The following is a 22,927-nucleotide window of genomic DNA, read 5'->3' on the forward strand; positions in this document are numbered from 1 at the left end:
CCACAGTCATAAGATAACTCATGGCCCTTCCTATCTAACTTGCTGCAGGGTCTGAAGCTGCCTGCTCCCAACCAGCTCTGCGCTCTATCAGAGCACACAATCAGAGCTAAGTGTCATTACTTTCATGCATTTTATAAAATATTCCAAGCATTGAAATGTTGAAGGCTGCTACATTCAAAGACACAGATGATAGCAGCTGATGAGAGCCCTTGCATGCACGTTTATATATTACTAAGGCAGCGCTAGGAGCTGAACCAAGAGGACAGTCTCAAGCTGCACCAGGGGAAGTTTAGGCTGGAGGTGAGGAGAAAGTTCTTCACTGAGAGAGTTGTTGGCCATTGGAGTGGGCTGCCCAGGGAGGTGGTGGAGTCACCGTCCCTGGAGGTGTTCAAGAGGGGATTGGACGTGGCACTTGGTGCCATGGTCTAATCATGAGGTCTGTGGTGATGGGTTGGACTCGATGATCTTTGAGGTCTCTTCCAACCTTGGTGATACTGTGATACTGTGAAGAGCATTATGGCTAAGCTGCCAGCAACCAACCAGTTTCCTTCTAACCTGGCTCCTGCATAGTACTGAAAGTCTGCAGCCTTTGTGGCTGTCTCACAGTACACAAAGCTAAACCTTCTACAACAGAGACAGAAGCACTCTCTAGATATAACTTGGTAACATCAGTCAAAAGAGAGCAAGTATCATCTCTGCAGACACTCAATCACTCATGGGAAACAGCTACAAATTCTTCCCCCTAAGAAAGTACTGTGGATGCTGCAGCTAATGTGATGGTGAGTCTCATGCAACCTCAACTTCATAAATACCCATCAACAAATCTTGCATGTAGCTAGCCATAACACCTCAGAAAGTTTAATTACCACTTAAGGAATGGAAGATAAAATGAGCTACATGACCTTTCCTACCCCAGATCCTGTAGGTCAGCATTATTTAAGACAACTGGGAGCCTGAAAAGCAAAACATTAGTGCTGGTGGATGAACAGATGGATGGATCGCTGCCAGCATAATCCATCTTCCCACTTCCCTCCGTAGGACTGGGTGACATTCAAAATGAGCTACTTCCCTATGCAAAGAGAAATTCACAAAATGCAATGAGCAGGTTTTAAAATGGACTCATCAGCTGGCAGGACCAGTGGCAAAATGCTTTATAGCTTTTAATGTTGCAGGCGAGGCTGTAAACAAGAGCATCAGGCTGTGACACAAGAGGAGAATGTAGTGACCACAGTGGATTTGCTGTAAGCCAACCCCTGAGTAAGTTGCAAAAATCTGTCAGGATGCTGTCATTCTTCCTTTGTGGCTAAATGTTCTAAATCTAATTAAGCTTTTAATCAGAGCAGATAAAATTATGGTGTTATCATCAAAGGAGAGGCTTTAGCTACAGTTCCATGAAAAATTTCCATTGCTGCTCATCTGCTCAACTTGGGTTGTTTGGTTTGGTTTTGCTTGGGGCTCTAAGAAGAAATTCCTCAAAAACTGAAAAATAGAAAAGAATAAGTTCATTTTATAGATTTCTTAACATGGGCAGTGATTATGCAGACAGCAGCTCTCCTGATGTCACACGGGATTCAGTCCAGAGCTTTCGAATCCAGCTCAAATACCTGTTCCCTGGGCACAGAGAACACTCCTGCTCCCTAACCAGGATGGGCACAACAGGAGTTGTGATGCACTACACTGGTATGAACCATAGTACCCCCCCCGACAGGGAAGGCCCTGAAGCCCACAGACACTCACATATCCCAGAGCTTTCTGGTGCTGAGCAAGAATTCAAAAGTAAAATAATTTCCATCATCTCCTAGCTATAGCAGACTCATCTGTCCATTACCAGATTGTAACATGACTTCTAATAACTCTAACATGTGCCTTTGTGCCTATAGTACCCCAAAGAACAGAGATCTCTGTCTACAGTATCACTCAGATCTGACTGTTGTGTTGCTTTTTTCCAACAGCTGAAGTCTTCAAGATTTTCTGCCTCTGCTGGCAAACATCAGTGCTGTTGACATAGTTAGCCAGTGCAGCGAAGCACAGAAATAAACCCAATCAAGATCTGAACCTGGGGCCCCAGGTGAATGAAGCTTACTGACTAACCCATTGACGCATTTGGCTTCACTGAACTTGCTTGTGTAATTTGAACCAATAAAGCACTTGTTTTTCCATTCACTATTGTCCATATGCCACCTCTAAATATACTTACATGTTAGCATTTATGTAACATTCAGTACATAACCCATATGGCTCCTTTCAGCAAGCATCAATGGCAAGAAGGGTGAGTTGCAAAGACAGTCTGAAGATGGAGCATTTAAAGATTTATTTCTAAGCACCATATAACACTTGTTGCAGATGGACAGTGATGGAAGAGTTGTTACAACCTGCTCCAGTTGGGCCATGTTTTCTTTTTTGGATGATGCTAAAATGGCTTTCTTTTTTATGAAGTGTCTGCTTCTCTTGTGATTCCTCTGGAACAGAAGCTGGGTAGCAGAGCAGATCCAGGCCTAGGCTAAGGAGTGTCAGAGCTCATAGTACAATAGTCTCCAATTATCCCCACTAGCCTCACCAGGAACCTCCACCCTTGCTCCTACTGCCCACTGGCCTGGAAGCTGCATTAAAGTCTTTGCCCTAGACCCTTCCTGAGCTAGGGTCTATGCATGCTGATATTGGCCTGACTAACTTGACTTCTTGGGTGAAATCGGAACTGTGTTGGGTCTGTGATTTTTCCTGGGGCTTGTTGGCTGAACCAAGATATAGTCATGAGGCCTGCTCTGTGAGATTCCCATTTGGGTGCAGTGAGACTACATCCCTTTTCCAAGATGGTTTTCTCAACCTGCTGCCTGGCTTCCATCTCCCCTTCATTTCCAGATATGTTCATCTTCACTTGCTCTCTGAGTTTGGCAAGTATTACTTCCCATAATTAAACCGATGAAAGGAATGTTCATGTGGAACAACAGTGTAGAAAATAAAGAGTTTTCAAGTGTCCTATGCAACAGCCACTGCCAGGAGGCCTTCCAGGATGCAGAATCAAAACAATTCAAGCCTGTCACAAGTGGCCTTCTGACCTTAACCATCATGACTACATGGCTGTTACACCTTCACATCCACCAAAAGAGAAAAAAGATATGTGCCTGTAAGAGACTGCAGTCAGAGCGCTAACTCAGGGGTCTCAGGCTGCTATTACTCCCAGTCTTAAAGATGATGAGCTCTGTAACTCTAAAAATTGTTGTATCCCTTGTGAGCACATACTGTGTTAGACCTGATCTTGACAGATAGCAAGGAATTGATCACAGAATTGAAAACATAACTGGTTGCTTAGTTACCAATGATCACTATGCAATTATATTTGCTGTGTGCAAACAGAGCCCAGCGCAAACCAATTATCCATCATTACAACTCTAAAAATGTCAATTTCAGAGTGAGTCAGGTAATAAAGGAAATTTGAGAATAAAAATACAAATTATTATTGAGAGCCTTTCCCCTCCCCAAATATCCAAATAGCCACAACCCTGCAACTGAGGAAAGTGAAAATATTGGTTTGGGAAAATATAGGATTAGTGTTTATAGGAAAGTGAAAGCCTGTTGTGTGTCTGAATACTGACAGAACAGAAAGCAGTAAATAAAAATTACAAGCTAAGAATTGCACAGGACTGAGAAGGGGAAAAATGACCCTGGGAGAGCTTCAGGATTAATGATGGTGTGAAGGAGTTGAAATACACTGGGTCCTAACAATAATATAGTGCCAATTCCAATTGCTCACCAATAACTGTCTTAGGAGCTCTACAACATTAATTTGTTTGTTCATTTGTTTGGATACCAAAGTAGGAAATAAGAGTGGCCTTAAATTTAGGTAATTTTGAAAAATGTATTTTCTAAGAGCAGAACTTTCCTGTTGGCTGGTAAAAGAAGCCAGACTACAGAAAAGTGCATGATTTCACAGGGAAGATATTCAGCCTCTAGAACAATTTTCTAGGGGCTATGATGATTACTGGGAATGGGGTAGTTCAATGTCTATGTGAGATAGACTAGGAGAGCCAGCAGGTGCAATGGTTGCAGGGATCTGTCAATGTCTCTCCCACTACTGCAACACAGATATATGGATACAGCTCTTTAATACTCTGTGAGGAGTCACACCCTTATTTCTCACAATTAGGTGCTATTCTTTCATGTTCCATCCTCCAAGAGCAAATAATTTCATATCCCACAACTCTGACCTTCCTTTAGTAAGGTCTGTCTTTCAACTTGCCAGATGCTGGACGTTCGGAATAAATTCTTCACAGAAAGAGTGATTTGCCATTGGAATGTGCTGCCCAGGGAGGTGGTGGAGTCACCATCACTGGAGGTGTTTAGGAAGAGACTGGATGGCGTGCTTGGTGCCATGGTTTAGTTGATTGGATAGTGCTGGGTGATAGGTTGGACTCGGTGATCTCAGAGGTCTTTTCCAACTTGGTTAATCCTATCCTATCCTATCCTATCCTGCTCTACTTGGATGCCTTACCAGCAGCACATTCATGAGAATGTGTACCACACAAATGCTGTCAGGTTAGATACTCACAGGCTAACCTGTGGACTGAATTTATCACCATAGCTGTTAATCTGTACTCAGCATTTCTCTTGTCCAGTCTCTCCTCTCCCCAGCATATCATCTTCCCTCTCCTAAAATATATAATAATGAAAGCAGCCACAGTGACTTCTGCCTTGTGTTGTAAAGTGCAGTTATGATGTATGTGATCATGTCCTCATGAGAATTTAAGCTCTCTGAAGACAGGAATAGTCATGCCTGAATCTGCATTCAGTAGAAATGGATTTGGGCTCACTGTTACACTTCTCTCCAGTAAAAAAATCTGCATGCCCTGTGTACAAGTGTAAGTGCCATAAGCACAAACCCTCTACAAGACACAGACTGGAGAAATACCCTGCCCTGAATACCCTACAGCTTACAGAGGAAGAGAGAAATGAGGGAGTAGGTCAATCTGACTTCTTTATGCAACACAGCACAATACGGTAAAATTAATTCTACAGGGGACATCCTGCATCCTTTTTGCCTTTGACACCAACATGAGATTGGTTCTTATTTGGCCATCAGAGTGCAAGCAAAGAACAGACTGAACAATTTTGAGGTTGATAGCAAATGAATAGAAACAAGTGTTCTCCTGCTTATTCAGGAGATGTATAGAAAGTTCTAATAGTGCTCGAGAGTCAGAAAATATTTTTCTGTTGCTGAGTTTGAGCAGAAGCTGAGGGAAAGACAGGCCACAAGAGCCATCAGATCAATCTTGCATTTGCTGTGACAGCTATTATGCTATGGAGAGGTTTATTAGCAGCCTGGACAGGATATATACAAGTGTACAGAGAGATGCTGCTTGCCTAACAGTTGTGCATAACTAGCCCCAAAACTGAACTTGTGACTGGCCACCATCTGGATTTAACTCCATTTACCACAGCTCTTTAGGTTCGGCCAGTTTTAACCCAGTGAAGTGTCCATCCATCCAAGCCATGTGCAGCTAGTTTCACCAGGAGGATACTGTGGGACAGTGTCAAATACTTTAGTAAAGTCCAGGTAAACAACATTCACAGCTTTTCTCTCGTCCACTAAGCAAGTCACATTGTCATGGAGGAGATAGGTTTGTTGAGCAGGACCTGCCTTTCATGAACCCATACTGACTGAGCCTGATCACCTGGTTGTCCACATATTGTGTAATGATACTCAGGGTCTGCTCCAGGACCTTTCCTGGCACCAAGGTCAGACTGACAGGTGGTGCAGCAGGCCACTAACCATCCCCTCCTGGATTATGGGGGCTTCAAGCTGCTCCCCATCCCTATTTTCCAGCTCAGGGGGCCGAGTATACAACAAACAATTGGTCCTATTACAAAGAAGATGTTGAATGCCTCAGCTTTTTCCTCATCTTTGATCACTGTTTCCCCCTGCCTCCACTAAAGGACAGAAATTATCCTTAGTCCTCCCTTTGCTGCTAATATATTTGCAGAAGCCCAAATGGGCTTCAGCTGTTAAAGAGCTTGGGGAGTTCTGTTGCCTCTTCTGCCCGCTGTAGATCTACCCCAAATTAGCCTTAATCTCTTGTTAACTATAAAGAACCCCCGTTATGTAAACCTCGACCAAGTAAAAAAGGCCCCAGGAAATACTGGGCTTACCTTATCATATCACAGCTGGCAGCACTGCCCAGAACACAGTGGAAACTTGATTTATTAAAATTAATGAAGGAACTGGCTAGTCTTGAATAATTCATTATGTATCAGCTTCTGCTGAGGTAATAGGAGCCCAGTAAGATCCTCTCTAGCACTGCACAGTGCCTGAAACCTTTAAATAAAATGAAGCCAGAGACTGGCTAGTTAAAGATCGAAGAGCTTTCTCCATGTGAAGTGGGAGGCCCTGATTCCTGTGGCTGAGATCATCCAGATGCCATCTGTGAAAACTGACAAGGTCTCTCAAAAGGAAGACAGCCTGCCAGGGCATGAAGCATTCTGCCTAAGACATCAACTTCTACAGAATGGCTTCATTTTTCACCATTCTTACTGACATCAAGTTTAGATTTCACTATTTACCATAAGACAGGGATGTCTGAGAGGGTTGGCTTGCTTTTCTGATCATTCTGTAGGAAAATAAGTTAACTGGACATGCAAAGATTAGGCACTAATATTTGAGCATGCAGATCTTAAGGTGCAGTGGCTGTTGCTGCTGCTCAGGGCATTTGTCAATGCCAGCAGAATCAAATTACCCTCAGCCTGGGCAGTATTAGGGCTGGATTTTGGAGCATGTCAGAAGCTGCGGAACAGAATCTTGCTAACTTCATCTGGTGCCACTTGATGAAGCAAGGACTCTTTTTTTCAATTCTGCTGAAGGCAAAAGCAAAACCTTTAATAAATGTGTAAAAGCAGCAGCAATTTCAGGCACTGAAATTCGATGGCTGATACTCCTTTTCCTGTATGTCCTCTTCTGCAGAGGTCAGAGAAATTGTAGTTTATAATAAAGAGGAAAACCAGATAAGTGCAAGGAGCTCACTCCTGCTTCACAGCTGCTGATACAAGATCTCCTAACACAGTCATGAAACTCTCCACTAACTACACCTAAAGACTTGCTGAAACCCATCACGTTATTTTTTCCAGATGGTGATGATGGGAACTGGACCCACAAGCCAGCACCATGTCCAGTGATGGCACTGCTTTCAGCTCCAGCTCTGGTACATACTGCCTTCCTTCGCTCCCCACATGGTACCTAAGAATTTATGATGCCCTGATGGTACAGCAGCTCTGAATTGTATTAAGACAGATGGACATGAAAGCCTTTGACTCAGGACCTTGATGACTAGGGAGAGACCTTGATGACTAGGGAGAGATCTTGATGCCCTGTTGACTGCCTCAAGCCAGATTTTATTTCCAGATACCCTTCCTGCCTCAGCTAGAGAAACTGATTTTGCCTAGTTCTCAGCGTCTGAATTATTTTGGTAGAAGTACTCTGGTACAGGCAATTGGCATCATAAGACATTTGACCTAGCCCCAGAAGACAGCCAGTTTCCCCTCCTTTTCAAAAAGTACTGTTTCATCAATCACTTGTTACACTGTTTTAAAAATTAAAGCCAACTTGCCTTCAAACAGAGACAGCACTTTCTCCTCTTCCTATCTGTTAATAGCCTCTCTGTGAGGGAGGTCATAGGACACTGATTTATACTCCAGAGCAGATACTGACTGACATTGTGACTTCCACCCTGAAATGTATGAATTAAGCAAATATTGTAACTCTCACAGCCACAGAGTAGGAGATACAGTGGACAGGTAACAACCTGGTAACATATGAGAGTGATGTCTGGTGCTGATCTGGGATCTTCCAGACAAGCCACTCCAATTCCTATGTTTCAGCTCTGCTACCTGTGAAAGGAGAGAATAAAACTTCCCTCCAGCATCTGCAAGACCTAGATTCTTCCTCTACTTGCTGTCCTGGAGCACCAAGGAAAGTCAGGTAAGATTTCCTAAAACTAATTGAACTCTGGCACCAAAACACTGTCTGAGCACAAGATGGCATAGCTCTAGCTACTTTGAAGGACATGGGTGCCTCCACCTCTCAAGCAGTAATGAAACAGAGATATAAGAGCAGGAACAGGACTGTGGTATCACAGGATCAGTCCATGAGGTACACACACCTCTTTACATATCAGCAGGGTAACTGTGTGGTTATGTCTTTGCAGATGCTTTTGGCTTTTCACCATTGTCTCCTTCTAATTTTCCCTGCCTTTTGTTTGTTTGTTTTTGATTTTAATTGGCAAACCTATTACCTTCTGGAAAGGGCACCTGACTAGTGATGAAGTAGAATTGCTCTGAGAGGTGGTTTGGGAGGCACTGTGCCCTTCTGACTTGTCAGGCAACAGCAGTTGCTATGTGACTTTCTTTGCTTTGTTCCTTCAAGAGACCAGTTAGCATTTACAGTACTTTCTTTAAGAGAGGCATCATCCCTGAGATAGGCTCATGTGAGAGTGCCTCAGGGAATTCCAGCTGCAAGGTGAAAATAAAGGATTTTATCATCAAAAAAACCACCAACAAACAAACAAAAGAGAAACAACACAAAACCCCACAGAAATCCTTGAGGAGATGCTGTTTCATTCCAAGTGATTCTCTGAGGTAGGGACTGTAACTGAAGTAAAAAAGCAAGAGTTTTACCACTTCCAATACAATACCATCTTTTTCAGGAAGACCTTAGAAACCCATTTCAATGCAAACCATTTTGGGGAAGGGTGAAGCCAGAAGCCTCTTTCAAACATTCACCTGTTTTCCACTTTCCCAGCCTAGACAGTGAAAAATGTTAGAGAAGGACACAAAGCGGCCTGGCTCTTACTCCAGGCAGAAAGGAAGGCAATCAAGAGTAGCACAATTTAGATGCTTACGTTCGCCTGCTATTGTTGGGGTGTTGTTAACCTAAAACTGACATAATCAAGCTAGCTAGGACTTCAGTGTGTTTAGGATCACAAAACAGTCCGTCAAGGTGCCTGAAAACTTGAAGAGATACATGTTTCCCATGGGTACAAAGGTGAGGGAACAGAAGGGCCCTTCTCCCAGCTCTCCCCCTCAGTAGAGTTGTGCTGAAGGCATGCTCAGTGCTACTGATGCGTGAGGCCAGCTAAGTCTTAACCTTGGCTTAGTCTAAGCGGGGGGGGGGGAATGAAAAGCTTTTTTTGTTTTCTCCAAGGATATGGTGGAAAAAAGCCAAAAAGTGTGTATTTGTACTGCTTTGCCTACAGCAGCAAAAGCACCTTCTCTGGTGAATCACAAGGTCCCCAAAGCTTTTGCTTCTCCTAAATGAACGTCAAGTATCATGGGGAAATGCTGCCAGGTACAAGGACATTGTGACACCACTGGGCATGATGGGTGGCTGTGGCTGAGGATTCTACCCCAAGCGCCCCAGGATGATGATGTCTGGGATCTACTCCCCAGTACCAGCTTTTCTGCTTAATCTTCCAAAAAGCATTTTCCTAACCTGTTGTCTACTGTCTCTCAGAAAGATGACGACAGCAGTTCCTCACTACTCAGGGGCCAGCTACCCTTGGAGGTGTAGGAAGAAACTGATGGACAAAAGAGTGCTGCTACCATGATGCTATGGACAAGTTACAGCAGGGTTTGGAAATAAATCTTCATCTTACAGAAGTTAAGGGGAGCAGGGATAAACCTACTCCAATAAATCTAAGGCTTCCTTGCAATCTCAGCAGTCATGTTAACATGAACTAGATGAAGAATTGTTTGATGTTAATTGCTTGGATGCTTTAATTGTATATAGCCTTCTAAGTTCTGAAGTCAGCTATGTGACAAGACAAACTGATGCTTACCTCTTATCTCCTTTATCTTGGTTTACCCAGTGTTCCATGGTCAGTATATATGTGCCTGTGTATTAGAATTGTCCACAGAGCTGATGGGTTGCTGTTTTTAACAAGTCTAACATTTTACACCTGAAATGACTGGACTCTGATTTGAGGCAAAGATACTCTGGCCTGAGTTCAGTTTTTGCTCTGGAGACTAATAACTATCTCCAGTAACCAGGTTAATAACCACTGAGCTGCAGGGCTACTTACCAGCAGTGCAATGACTGCACATGGATAGCAAATGGCCTCTGATGATGTGACACTTGCATCATTCATGCAATGCAGTCAGTGTCCCTCTGGACTTGCTGAGGGACACAGCGGTCTCATGCCAGAACATCACAGACCAGTGTTCTGAGCTGTGCAGTTATGAGCATGGCTGAAGATGAGGTAGCTTTCTAAGAAGGGTCTTAGTATGCTGGGCTTCCTGCTGCAATCCCTGCCAAGGGGCTGGCATGTGGAGGGATGCAGGGCTGCTGAGTACAACTTCTGCCTTTCTTCTCCCTTTCTCTTTTGTCTCTTTGCTGTCCAAGATGACATAGGATAGGGTCACCACGGAGGACAGAAAACACCCTCACTGCTTCTGAGTAATGCACTGTTCTGTGAGTTTATTTGATTAGGAGGAGCACTAGGTTTGCAGCCAGGCCCAGCAAGCCACCAGCAGCCAGGAGCCACATGCTGTGTGGTGCAGAGATAGCATGTGGGTGCAGGCTAGGGCTAACCAGGCGCCTGCACCAACATACTGACACACCCAGCCTGGCTCCACTGGGGTGTCTGAGCCTGTGGAGCAAATTCCTGATAATGTGGCTGCAGGTTATCCTGCAGTCACCCCTGTTACAACCAGCAAGATACTGTCTCAGCCTCCTTACCTCAGTCTCTAGGGCTTTTGCATTGAGAGAACTCAGGCTCTGTTTCCCATACCCATTACAACTCCAATCACATAAAAGCATAATTAAAAAAAAGACATTAAGTATTTTGCACCAAGGAGTGCTGGGTCTTTCTCTAAAGAAAGTGAGGGAGGATCGCTCAGTAGGGCGTAGTCTTACACCACAAGCTTTGCTATTTGGTTCCCTCTCTAGGAGGCCCTGAGGCTTGAAGTCTCCCTGCTGCTTCAGGACCCCAAAGACAACTCATCAGTGGTGCAGTCGTACCAAGAGCCCACCAGCCAAATTCAGCACATGAGGACAGGAGCAAGAGGATGGTCACTGCTTTGAGAAAGGCTTCCTGGACAGGCATGTGCCTGGAAGAGTGCTGCTGGAAGACCCTTCCAACTGCAGTTTGCCCTCCCTGCAGGCCAATTCCCTTCCGTGAGAACCACCACTGTGTGCTGGGCCTAGAAGAAGGTTCATCTCCATCAAATGATGACAAATCTGTCCTCACACTCAGTATATTGACCAGAAAGGAAGCTGGGAGACCTGGACTACTGCATGTAAACAAGCAGTACCATAGGCTTGAGTTTATCCTCACTTACCTGAATATAAACAATCTGACCAGAAGCAAGCAAAGGTACCTGATTTTGCATGGTGTACAGAGCTACCAGTGAAACTGGCCACCTCTTCAAGCCATCTATCACATCACAAGGCAGAATGAATCAATAATATCTATTGAGCTGGGAAAGTTAATCTGCATCCAGAGCATCATAACAAATTAAAAGGAAATAAAATCAGTACAACTCCACTGGCTCTCATTACTATCACAGTAGAGAATAATTAAAATCCATGGGCCACATTCAACACTGGAAGAACTCTTCTAAAGCCAGAGGTAAAAGGGCATTGCTTTTTCCAGATGCTGAATGTTTCATATAGCAGCAGGAATGGCAAAATGGGCAGACAGGATAGGGCAGAGTAAGAGGGGGAGTAGAAGCCAAGCATTCTGCTTTTACCTGTGCCTTACCAGGAGTGATGTTACTTTGGTGCTTGATGGGCTGAATTTCAAAAGCTCCAGGCATTTGTATGTGGCATTCCTACTCCAGTTACAAGGCCTTCCCAAGCCAATACACAACTGCCATTCATCAGCCCTAGCTAACAGGCCTTTCCTGCCTCTTCCCTGCTCCACTGCCTTACCCTGCTTCCTCTGAACTATTTTCTCCCCCCGACTCCTCAGCACAGCCATCCCTGCTAGACTTTCTGTTCCTTACTACAGTAGCTTCTTACCCTGAGGGCACTTTGCCATCCTGTTGCCTGATGAGGTTCTCAAACCATCTTTCTGTGCTTTACTATAAACTCCTCATTCTTTCACCCTCTCATGTCCCTGAAGAAGCTGCTGAAGGACTATCCTTGTGCTCCAAAGACACAGCCATTTGCACTCCCATTACAGCTTTGGTCCAGTCCTGCATAAATTATGAGCTGAAGCTATGCTATTATTGCAGGGATTCAACATGGCACAACATCTGCTGCTCTCACCTTTGTACCCTTCCCCATGGGGCTCTGCGTCAGCTTAGTCCAGTGGCTGATCCCCACTGAGTGGAAGGGGAATGTGTAATCCATAGAAAGCACATCACTGGTCACTACACACAGCAGCATGTCCAACTGATCAGTACTGCAGCATGAGATGAGAGTGCAGCCACTACAGAGACACCCAGAATGGCAGCTGATGATGACACCAGCTGCTGACACCCAATGAGACTGGGTATGTGAATAATAAAGTTTGGTTCAGAGGGCTTTGGGGCTGGAAACAGGCATTAAAGGAGAGAGGCATTGGACAGAAGGAATTTGGGGAAGCCCTAAAGCTGTGTTTGCAAAAGACTAGATCTCAGCCTTCTTGTCCAGCCTTCAAGTTTATGAACTTCTTATCTCCTGTTACCACACCCTGTTCACGGTTTCCACCCATGGAAGGCAATGCTGACATCAGCAGGATTAAGAGGCTACTAAATACCTATGTGGCAAACTCCAGCCTGCACATGTATGTTACTGCTGAGCACTTTTACCACTACGCAATAATCATGACAATCTACAAAGATAATCCAATGAGGATTGTTAATGCTATTTTACTAATGGATGTAGTATGGTCCTGCATGGGCTGAGGGTTGTATTTCCAGACAAAACATGCTCTTGTTCACTGTCTGGAAAGGTAGCCATCACACCTGACCTAGCTTCACCTCAGTAGGCCTTCTGAATGTTCAGTCACTCTAGGAACACGTACCCACTTCTGCAATCACATTCAGATCCACCAATGAACAGCACAAATGCCACATTATTAAAAGTCTTCAATGGCTATGTTCAGGGCTGTTATATCAGAATACGCTACATCATTTCATCAAAAATAAGTGTTTGCATCTTTCAGAACAACTGAGCAGGCAGAGACCCTCTGGAAATCTACCCTGTAAATAAGTGGTGCTCTAGGGGCCAACCTCCCTCATTTCTCCAGTTTCCTCATGAAAATAGGAGACCATCACTCCAGGTCCAGAAAGTCAGGACTTCTCTTCTAGGACACCTTTTTAGCTAGCTCACTGAAAACGAGCAGCTTAAGCTTCTTCTGTGTCATGGAAGCAGGTACATTCACCCTGGCTGCTGTGGGAGGGAAAGGCTGGGTCTTGCTCTGATGAAAGCAGAAGGGATGGCCAGGCAAGAAGTGTTTCTTCCACAGATATGAAGAAGGAAAGTATGTCTAATTATTTCCTTTTTTTGGGGGGTTAGGGGGGCAGGATCATTATTTCTAATGATGTAATACTTGGCATATATGTATATCTATCATCTGCCTTTCCTATTACAACTTTGAGTTTATTTCTGTAACATTTAGATACTCTCATAGGGCTTACTCTTTATGGCAGTGCTAGCTTGAGGCACAACTGGAGCTTTGTTTCAAATAAGACTTTATTCAAAAAGGACTGTTTTGACACAGTCCTTATACAAGGTGACATGCAGGTAAAAGCTCTGCTCCTAATGCAATGTGGAAATAAAAGCTGTGGACTCTTATTCCTTTGGACAGGCCAGAGAGCACAAGGAGCTTCTTCCCATGGAGGTCAAAAACCATCCTGTGCAAAAGCATCCAAGCTATGCACTAATGTATATTGCACTCTTGTAAACATGGAGGGGACAGCTGATGTGGCTGTGGGCTATGCTAGTGCCTGCAGTTGCTTCTGGGCTGGGCTAGCTCTGTTTAATGGATTTACTTCATGCTGCTGCTGTACTGAAGAAAAGCCCAGGGGGTGTGCTCAGAGTCAGAATAAAAAGTGTCGCAGAGTTATTGTTCTATTGTTTGCATGTGACCAGAAATAACATAGGGCTGTGTAGATCAGCACTGACTCTGTCCCTTGTGGATGTGGCTATATGGCAATGACATAGGACAGAACCTGGGAGAAACAGCCGAAGATCTTTCCTGAAAGACGACTGTCTGTGGAGGTACTTTTTTATTAGACTTGTTTCTAAGGGCCAGGAGAGGGATGTCAGCTCTTCACATATCTGCTGGAAGGTGTCCTGAGACTCAAGTGGCAGATCAAACAAGCAAGCTATGCACCTTAAACTTAAAAAGCTAATCATTTCAGGGGCCACTTATCAGTAAGGAAGGCTTCCATGGCCTACTTCTTCCTCTTTCAAAAAGAAGTATTTTTTTTGTTCCTGTGATTTTAGCTGATGTTTGTTCTCAGTGACACTAAGCTTTCAGAGAAGCTGAACTACTGACTTTTGAGGTCTCCCCACTGCAAATACGGCTTCTGCAAGCATAAAGCACCAACTTCCACAACTGCGTCTAGCCCTTAAACTAGGAAGGGGATTGCTACACTGGGGCTCACAGACTTCTGTTGCCGAAACCTGAACCCTGCCTGTCCACAGAGAACAGAGCCCTTGCACCAGCTGTGGTAAAAAATGAAGCACAGAAGTTAAATACCACAAACCAGGACTCCAGAGGGAGTGCTCTCAGATTTTCCTGTAATTGAGAAGTCTCTGTTCAGTTCAGGCCTGAGGTTTTTCCAGGTCAAACTACCACAGCATGGATTCACCATGAAACTGTATTAATCCTTTATGAGAAGCAGTTACATTCTTGGCTCTTAAAAGGCACTTTCTTGAACTATGTCTTCAAGAGGAGCCTCCTCTTGAAAGGGGTTGCTTCTGTTTGCTCCTAGAATTAAGCTGGAAGGATCAGCCACACCATCATGAATGACAGGAGTCCTTTAGCACAGAGCTCATAGATATCCACAGGTTCTGATGTCCTGTTAGTCCAGTGGGCTCTGCTTTAATCCAGTACTAGCCATGGCTGGTTCTAATTCTGCACCAGTGAAACTCTGAACCACTGCTTTGCCTCTAGACCTCTCTGCAGGGTGGGCTTATTGAGAGAGGTGTCTGTGACACTAGGAACTACTCTGCTAGGTCAGAATGGAGATGTCTGTCTTCAGTGCCTGAAGGTCTTTAATTTCCATATTCCTAGGGGAAGAACCTTGCCTGGAAAGTTCAGCTGTGTGTACTGCAAGTCCTGTGATTCACTCACTTGTGGTCAAAGCCACTGTCATCTTTCAGTCGCCAACTGGCTTCCTAAACATGTCTGCAGAAATAGTCAGATCACTGTGTGGCAAACAAACTGAGTTTTGACAGGACATTTCCAGCACTGCATCAGGGAGGCCACAAGATGGGCTGCACAATGTCTGAATGGAACAGCTCCAGCACCACATCCACTGCTAGCACAGTGTCTGGCTGCTTTTGCAAGCACTGACAAAGAACCAAGCCTTTAAACTCCTACTAGCACCTAGTTTTGCATCCCAAAAGCAAACCAGATTTTTGCTTTACATCTAATGTTAAGGATTTCAGTAGCAGAGAAAGCAAGGGTGTAGACACTATCTCCAGCTAAAACCAAAACCTCATACTTTTAAAGAAAAAATTCACAGCGCTCCTCGACTTCCTGTCTGGGACAGGAGTTGGGGAAGGATTTTAAAAGCTTTGGTTCCCTCAATTTCTTCTCAGAAAGAAATTTTTATGGCAGGAACCTGATCAGGTTATTTCCAGAAGGTGAAGGTACTCTCTCAAAGCTAGTTCCAAAAGGTGTGCAAATGGCCTTGTGTTGTTACATGGCAAAATTAATATCAGCAGATGGTGATGACTTATCTTTTTCCTCTTGAGTTTCACCTTGAAGCAGCTGTTCGAAAAAACAGAAAACTCCTCTGCCCCTCAGTGTATTCAGTACAGCCTTGGCAAAAGGACTACAATATGGGACTTGTCTAATTCTCCAGCTATTCTTACTACCTCAGCCTGAGGGTCCCAGCTTTCCATAACTCATTCCTGAAACCACAGACTTTCCACTGTCCTTGCTGTCCTTGAGCAGCAAATTGCTGCTCCTCATGTAACTGGTGCTGGTGTCTGCTGTGGTGATGTATTTTGCCAGAGCCCTCCCTTAAGAAGGGATGGCACAGTGGACAAGTCTACTGACCCCAGCACTCCAGTGTAGTGTACTCACCCTTTGGTGTTGTAACTTAGAGCAGGATGTTTTGAAAATAGCAAATGCTGCATGGCACCCTGCAGCGGCTCAGGGCTGGCTGAACAGGTCTGAAGCCTGAGCAGTGGGATGGCAGCAGTAATGCAGTCCATCCCTGGCAGCAGAGGATATGCCTCACCCTGTTCCTGCAGGCCATGGAGCTCCCTGCCTCCTGCCTCATTTGCAACTCCCACATAGTCTAGAGGTTTGTAGTGCCTCCCATCTCTCACTCCATTTTCCCTTCCTTGTCACTTATCAGTCTACCTTCTCCCCCTGTGCCCATACACCTATTTTCTGTTCCTTCATTATTTTTCCCAGTATCACAGATCCTGCCAGCCCTTTCCATCCTCCCAAGACTCAGAGTTACAGCTGTTCCTGTGCTGGAAGATGATAATGGCTGCCAGGAACCAGCTGTTAGGGCTGCTGCAAATTGCAAAACAGCTAGAAGCTGAGGCTGAGCTAGTTACAAAGCAGGCACTGCAAAACTTGTGGAGATTCTGGCCAGAGTTTATTCCCAGAAACAAATGGGCCCATCCTTTGAATGCTGGTAGGTGAGATCTGAGTAGGAAAGTCACCAAGCTGTGCACAGCTTTACACTCCTGGCTATGGAGCGTTGCATGTGACGCCTCCCCACCTTGCAAATATTCAGAATTGTTGCTGCCAAGATGCTTGGGACAAGGAGAACATACTCAAGCACTGCAGTGGAAGCTGAGGAAATCTTTAATGCTGATTTCAAAGGCTAAGTTCCTGCAGCACACAGGCAGCTAAGAGCTTTTAGAGGCCAAGTAGCAGCTCAGGCTACCAAGTCAAAATCATGGCAAGGCGGAAAAAAAAACCCCTACGTTCTTCCTGTCTCTTCTGTGACAGAAAGTTCCATAGAGTTTGCCAAAAAGGTAATTGCAGCAGAAGTAAATAAAAACTGGATTATGTTTTCTAGTAGTTTAACTCTTCTTCATGGTTCAAAACTGACCTACACAGAAACTGCAGAAGGAATCACCTTGTAAGTCCATGGTTACGTAATCAGAACCTCTTTTTCAATTAGTTATATTTTAAGGATGTAAATACAATAATACCATCAATACTATGGACAGTCATGATGCATTTGTATTAACATAAACAAGTGCTAATGTGCCATACACCTAATCTGATATGACAGTAATTGGCTGATGCCCAGCCATGGAACCCTGGAGCTACGCTTTCTCTCCTCTACAAGAACTGTCCTCTGAAACACTGGAAAGGAAACAAACTGTGATACCTTATCTTGCCTGCCAGCAAATGAATGATGCTTCTGGCAACTGCAGCAATTCTTTGGGGTTGCGAGGATTGTTTGTGTGTTCAAAGTGTAATTAAAGTGGAACTTGAACTTCAAACTTAAAATATTAAGAAATCAGGATTTCCAGAGCATCTAACACTAGATGAGACTTGGCAAGCACCCAATGGATATTAAACTCTGAAAAGCCATATAAGCATTCATCTGCTCTTTTCCCCTCCCTCTGTGACTACAGGAACCTGTACATCACCACCTAGTCTGCAGGAGGCTTTTCTTACACAGATGAAGCCTAAGAAGCTTAAAATTTTGTGAATGCTTTGGAGCTGCTGTAATGCTGGAGCTTGTTGTCTTACACAGTGTTTTACAGACAGGTCAACAAGCCTTAAATCTGAGATGGGGCTCTCTGTTTAAAGGCCTTAAAAGAGATCAACACAAGCAATACCTAAGGATGGGAGCCAGATCTCAAACACAGCCCATCTCCTGTCTGGGCCATGGAATCAAGTGGACAGACTCAACAACACGCTAGGATTGGGAGTCTTCTGGGTTACAGTTACAACAGGAACAACTTATTTTGGTTTTGGAAGTATGTCCTTCAAAGAGAGTCTTAGGGAGAAGAGATCTTTCTTTTGTGAGGGAGGCTGTCAAAGAAGTCACAGCAGATATCTGTGCCTTCTGTATTTAGCTCATTAGCTCTATGCATGCTTTGCTTCTGGCTGTACAATACCTTGCCTAACATACCCTCATCCACAATGGAGGTCTTGAATTCTACCCCAGTACAAACCAAAGAACAATCAGAGATTTCTATTAATCCAAAACCATTGTTCTCAACAATGTCACTAAAGGAACATAATTTTTGGCAATATGAAAGAGCAGTATCTCAAATGCCAAAGCATACATGGCCTGTCAGCGCCCCAAAGAGCTCCTGGCACAGACAGTGAAATTAAGAGAATTTCATTAGAGGAGAGGGGGAAGAGCATCCTTAACAGAGGATTTAGGATGACGTCTTAGGTTCTGGATTTGATTTAATCTTTCCAGGTCTCTGATCTGCTCCTCCATCTGTAAAATAGGATCAGTAAAACCTCCCCAACTTGCAGCAGGGCTCCCAGTCTTAACTGAAGCATTTTGAGAGCCATGAATGAAAGAAACCATTACCAAGCCCTCAGGCCTCACTATAATACCAACAAAAAAATGCAGAGTTGTTCATAATGCTTTTCAGTGCCACCATGACTAGGAAATGAAGGAAAGCAGAAGCGTAGATGCACCCAAGCGCTGTTTTGCTGCAGTGTAAGTAAAAACGGTAGGAGCAGGTTTTATATATTTCCCTCTGGGGAATTCTATCTTACCTACTATTTTCAATAATGCCACAAAACTTGTAGCTCTATGGATTCAAACATATTCTTTTTGTAATGGCTGGGGTATCAAAACCCATTATGAATTTGGGAAAATGCATCCTGGAGTTGAAACGTTATGAATCACATGGACACGAATTAAGAAATTGCTCACTCGCACCCTGCAGATTTAAAGAGCTCGCTGGTGCTCAGCCATCCCTTACAACAATTAGGCACAGCACACAACATTCCACCTTGCAAAGGACAAAAGCCCCACGGCATCGAAAAGGCTCTACGCTGCCAGTCTGCAAAGTTGCCTCTGCTGCTGCTGCTGTTTCAGGACCTCATCCGAAGCCCTGGGTAGCGAGGGCGGCAACAGCAGCCTGCAGCACGGGCGGACGCTGTGCCCAGAGCAGGGCGTCTGAGCCCGCTCCTCCGCGCCAGCAGGAGCCAGCGCTCAGCGCTGAGACTGAGCAGGCAGAAAATGCGGGACGTGGGAAGCATGCTAGTCCCTCAGCAACGAGCAGGTGTCAGCCGGGAAAGGCATGGAATGGTTTGGGAGCCGTGCGCTAACCGTCAACTCGCCGCTCCAGCAGCACTGGGCGCCGAGCTAGCGGTTGTACCCGAAGGACCGTGTCGGGGCAGGCATATAGACCCCAGGAAGGACACCCAGCGAACAAGTAAATGCATTAAAGGCTGCGCCCGGCTGCGTTCTGTGTGCCGCCTCGAGAGAGAAGCAGAAGCCAGGCAGCGTCAGGGAGACCACCTCCAGCCCCGCAGCCCTCCCGACCGTGCAGCCATTTGCCTTTGTTGTAGCCCCGCGCCCGCAAGGTTCTGCGCCGGACCGAGGCTAAGGCCGGAGCCCGCGGCCTTTACCCTGCGTCTCTTTACCCTGAGGTGAACGGCTCGAGCAGCGCAGGTGAAATGTCCTGCGGGAGCGGCTCCCGAGAGGGACCTGCCTGCCGCTCGCACCTACCTACCTGTGGAGCCGACCCGGGACGCGTCGCCTCCCGCCTTTGTTGTGCATGCCCCGGCAGCGCCGAGCCGCCGGCCCGCCGCCGCCGCCCGTCCGTCCGCCCCCTCTGCGCCTGCCGCACCGCAGCCAGGCCCCGGCTTAGCCCGTCGCCAAGGCAACGGCGGGCGCGTGCCGCGCGGGCGGGGGTAACGGCCGCCGCGCAACGGCAGCGGGGCCCGCCCGCCGCGCGCCCGGGCGGGGCGGGGGCGCTGGGAGGAGGCGGGCGTGCGGCTGAGGGGACAGAGTGGGGCGGTGGCCCGCGGGGCGTGAGGCGAGAGCGGCCGGCAGCAGGCGTTCCTGAGGGCTCGGCGAAGGGGAGAGAGCGGCAAGCCCGCACCCGCGGGCACCACGGTGGCTCCTGCGGGCGGTGGCTCCCTGACCTTCCGCGGCCCGGACGGAGCTACTCGCCCCACTGGTGTGCCTGGCAGAGTCCCGTCTGGGCTCGGCTTAGCTAGTGGCATCCTCCTACGGTGCTTGGCATCACTCCTTTTCCATATTCAGTAGCTTTGCTTTGGATAGACCGACCGTGTCAGAAGTGCCTGATACCTGGTCACAGATCGCACATCCTTTTGTCCTAACATGGCTCTGGTGGCTTTTGTGACCATCTCCCTGTACCAGCTTTCACAGGTTTTACAGGTGATGGTCAGTCCCGCTGGAGCTGGTGGAGCTGTTCGGAGAATAAAGCCAATGCCGCAGTAACGCCCCTGCTTTTTCCTGCTCCCAAGGAAAGAAATTAGTTGTATCCTGCATTTGCCATTATTTTATTTTAATTGGACATTCAATTCTATGGAAGAGGCTTTCAAGCTGCCACTCCTACACCTAAAATGAATGTCCCAATTGAAATAAACTTTACTTGGCAAACTTCATGTCTACTTTGACTGTTTCTGGGATTAAGTGTTGCAGTTCACCAGCTCTGCTGGACTGAGCTGGGGTTTATTACCTGCCCTGTACGTTGTGTGTGTATTCATCTGGTTACCGACAGGCAGGTTCTGGGTTGTCAAAATGCATTAAATGAAGTTTCCCCAATCACAATTTCTCACTTCCATGCTGAAAGTTCATTTAGTGAAGTTCACCAAGTTTCATTAAGTGATTAAGCATAGGTAAAGATATGGTTTCTGTTTGGGGATGTAATTAAAGAACTGAATTCTGCAGAGAAATGTTGGATTTGGAGAGAAATAGCATGGCAACCCTAGACTCTTTTTGTGTGTCCAGCATCTGATTATACAGATGGTATTTTTTGCTTCCCAAGGTGTGTCAAAACTTCCATTTTACCTCAGCAGGGAGGGATTTCAGTGGCACCTAGGCTCACACAGCATCTTCCACTGAAGGCTCTTAAAACAAATTACAAATGCAACATACAGAACCTTGTTAGTAAGCCTCAGCTGAGAGTGAAAATGACAGAGGCGGAAACAGACTGCTCAAGGTCACACAGGACTTTTCCAGCACAGCTGAGACAAATGGCCAAAGCCACAGTGTTCCAACCATGGTCCTCACCTGCTGGAATTTGCCCTTTTGTCCTAAGAAGGCAGACAGAGTGAAATGAGCCCTGCCTTCAAGGAGGGCAGAGGAGAGGGGATGGAAGCCACCTGTCCTTTAGTTCCCCTTGGCAAATCTGGGCCCAGATATCATTCATTTAGCAAACAGTCTCATTATTACAGTTGTTCACTGTACACAAGAATGCCTGAAGGTTGACCTGCTGTTACTGGGCTATGAAGGAGGACGATAAGGAGAACTTGAAGATCACCTTTGCAGTCCCCCTGCGAAGAGCTGCCTCCTTTTCCGGTGCATGCTAATTTATAAATAGCCCCGAGTACGCTACTTGGAGAAAGCTTTCATTTCTCCTTGTACTTGATGTATGTGATACTCTGCAGTGGAGAGCAGATGTTTGTACCAGATTCTGCTCCCACAGAAATCAGCAATAGAAGACTTGGGAGGTGGGAGGTGAAATAGCATCTGGATTATCTCCTGTCCTCAGCTCAGAGCTCCTATTACAGCCAGTCTGAAGGGCCAGGAGACGCCCTTGGACTTAAAAGTGTAGTCTCAAGGACATGCTTGTACCTCTGCTGGAGATGAGCATGCTGTTGTTTGCAGAGTCCAGTTACAGGTAATGCTGTGGGGAAAAAAACCAGGAATTTTCCTCAATGGCAGGAGCCAGCAGAGGACACTACTTTGTCTCCTGAAAGGGATGAGTTACATTTTTTTGCTGTTCCTTTTGCTGCCTTCTTCCTGGTCTCTGACTCTGGTAGCACCTACTGCAGGAAACCAGTTGCTGTCCCTTCTTGTTTATCCACAAGCATCAGGGGATTTTGTTTTCTGCATTGTTTGCTGTAGCAATAATGCTCCTGTACAGCATTACTTGAAGGAAGAAATAAAACCACATGACAAATTGGTCCAATTTATCATGGCAATGGAGCAACAGAAACCTGCAATTCAGCTAAATCACCCCCACAGGCCAGCTTAGGTGGTGTCAATATTTAATGACCTGAGCACCTCTGCCATTGCAGCCTATGCCCGAGTAACAGCTCCCAGCTTTCTGGCCATGCCTGTGATGTGGTGTGTGGCAAGCAGGCAATCAGGAGCAGGATAGGACCCATATTGGCTCACAGCTTCTCCTACAGTCATTTTTTGGGTAATCATATAACCTGGACAGGACTGTTCACCTGGTAGCAGGCTGGAGGTGGCTTCTGTTTAGCTCTCCATGTCTGTTTCAATGATTCAGGTAGGAGTACTTTATCCCAGATGGAGCTGCAGTGAAATAGATCTCCAGCAGCATGTCCTGTGTGTGGTGCAGGAGGATCTGAAAAGAGGATGAGCCAAACAATGCCAAATCCCTCCCACCTCTGAGTGAAGAGGGCATCAGAGGAGCTGGGGATCTCTTTTTCTGGGCCCAGGCTCCAAGCTGGCCATGGCAACTGGCATCTGAGAGCGTCTCCCAGCTGTGTCTCAGCATGCTGCTGTGGCTCTTTTCTGTCCTGCTCTGCCAATAAGACACAAGTGGCAGGTTGTAGGGCTGTATCTGGCCATAAGTACTCTCCTTCATGGTTCTCTCTTGCCTCCCTGGTGT

General features: G+C 45.9%; 1 protein-coding gene across 1 annotated transcript in view; it reads right to left on the reverse strand.

The window, feature by feature from the left end:
• The window catches only part of LOC137441447 (uncharacterized), a 47,439-nt gene extending 27,519 nt beyond the window's left edge, over window positions 1-19,920 (reverse strand). The window contains exon 1 of the mRNA XM_068138981.1: window positions 19,829-19,920. The gene's annotated coding sequence lies outside the window, so the exon portion shown is untranslated. The remainder of the gene's footprint in view (window positions 1-19,828) is intronic.
• Between the last annotated feature and the right edge of the window lie 3,007 nt (window positions 19,921-22,927).

The sequence above is a fragment of the Melanerpes formicivorus genome, unplaced genomic scaffold (assembly GCF_026170545.1).
Source record: "Melanerpes formicivorus ecotype bairdi unplaced genomic scaffold, bMelFor1.0.p_v2 SCAF_5, whole genome shotgun sequence".
Classification (NCBI taxonomy): Eukaryota; Metazoa; Chordata; class Aves; order Piciformes; family Picidae; genus Melanerpes; species Melanerpes formicivorus.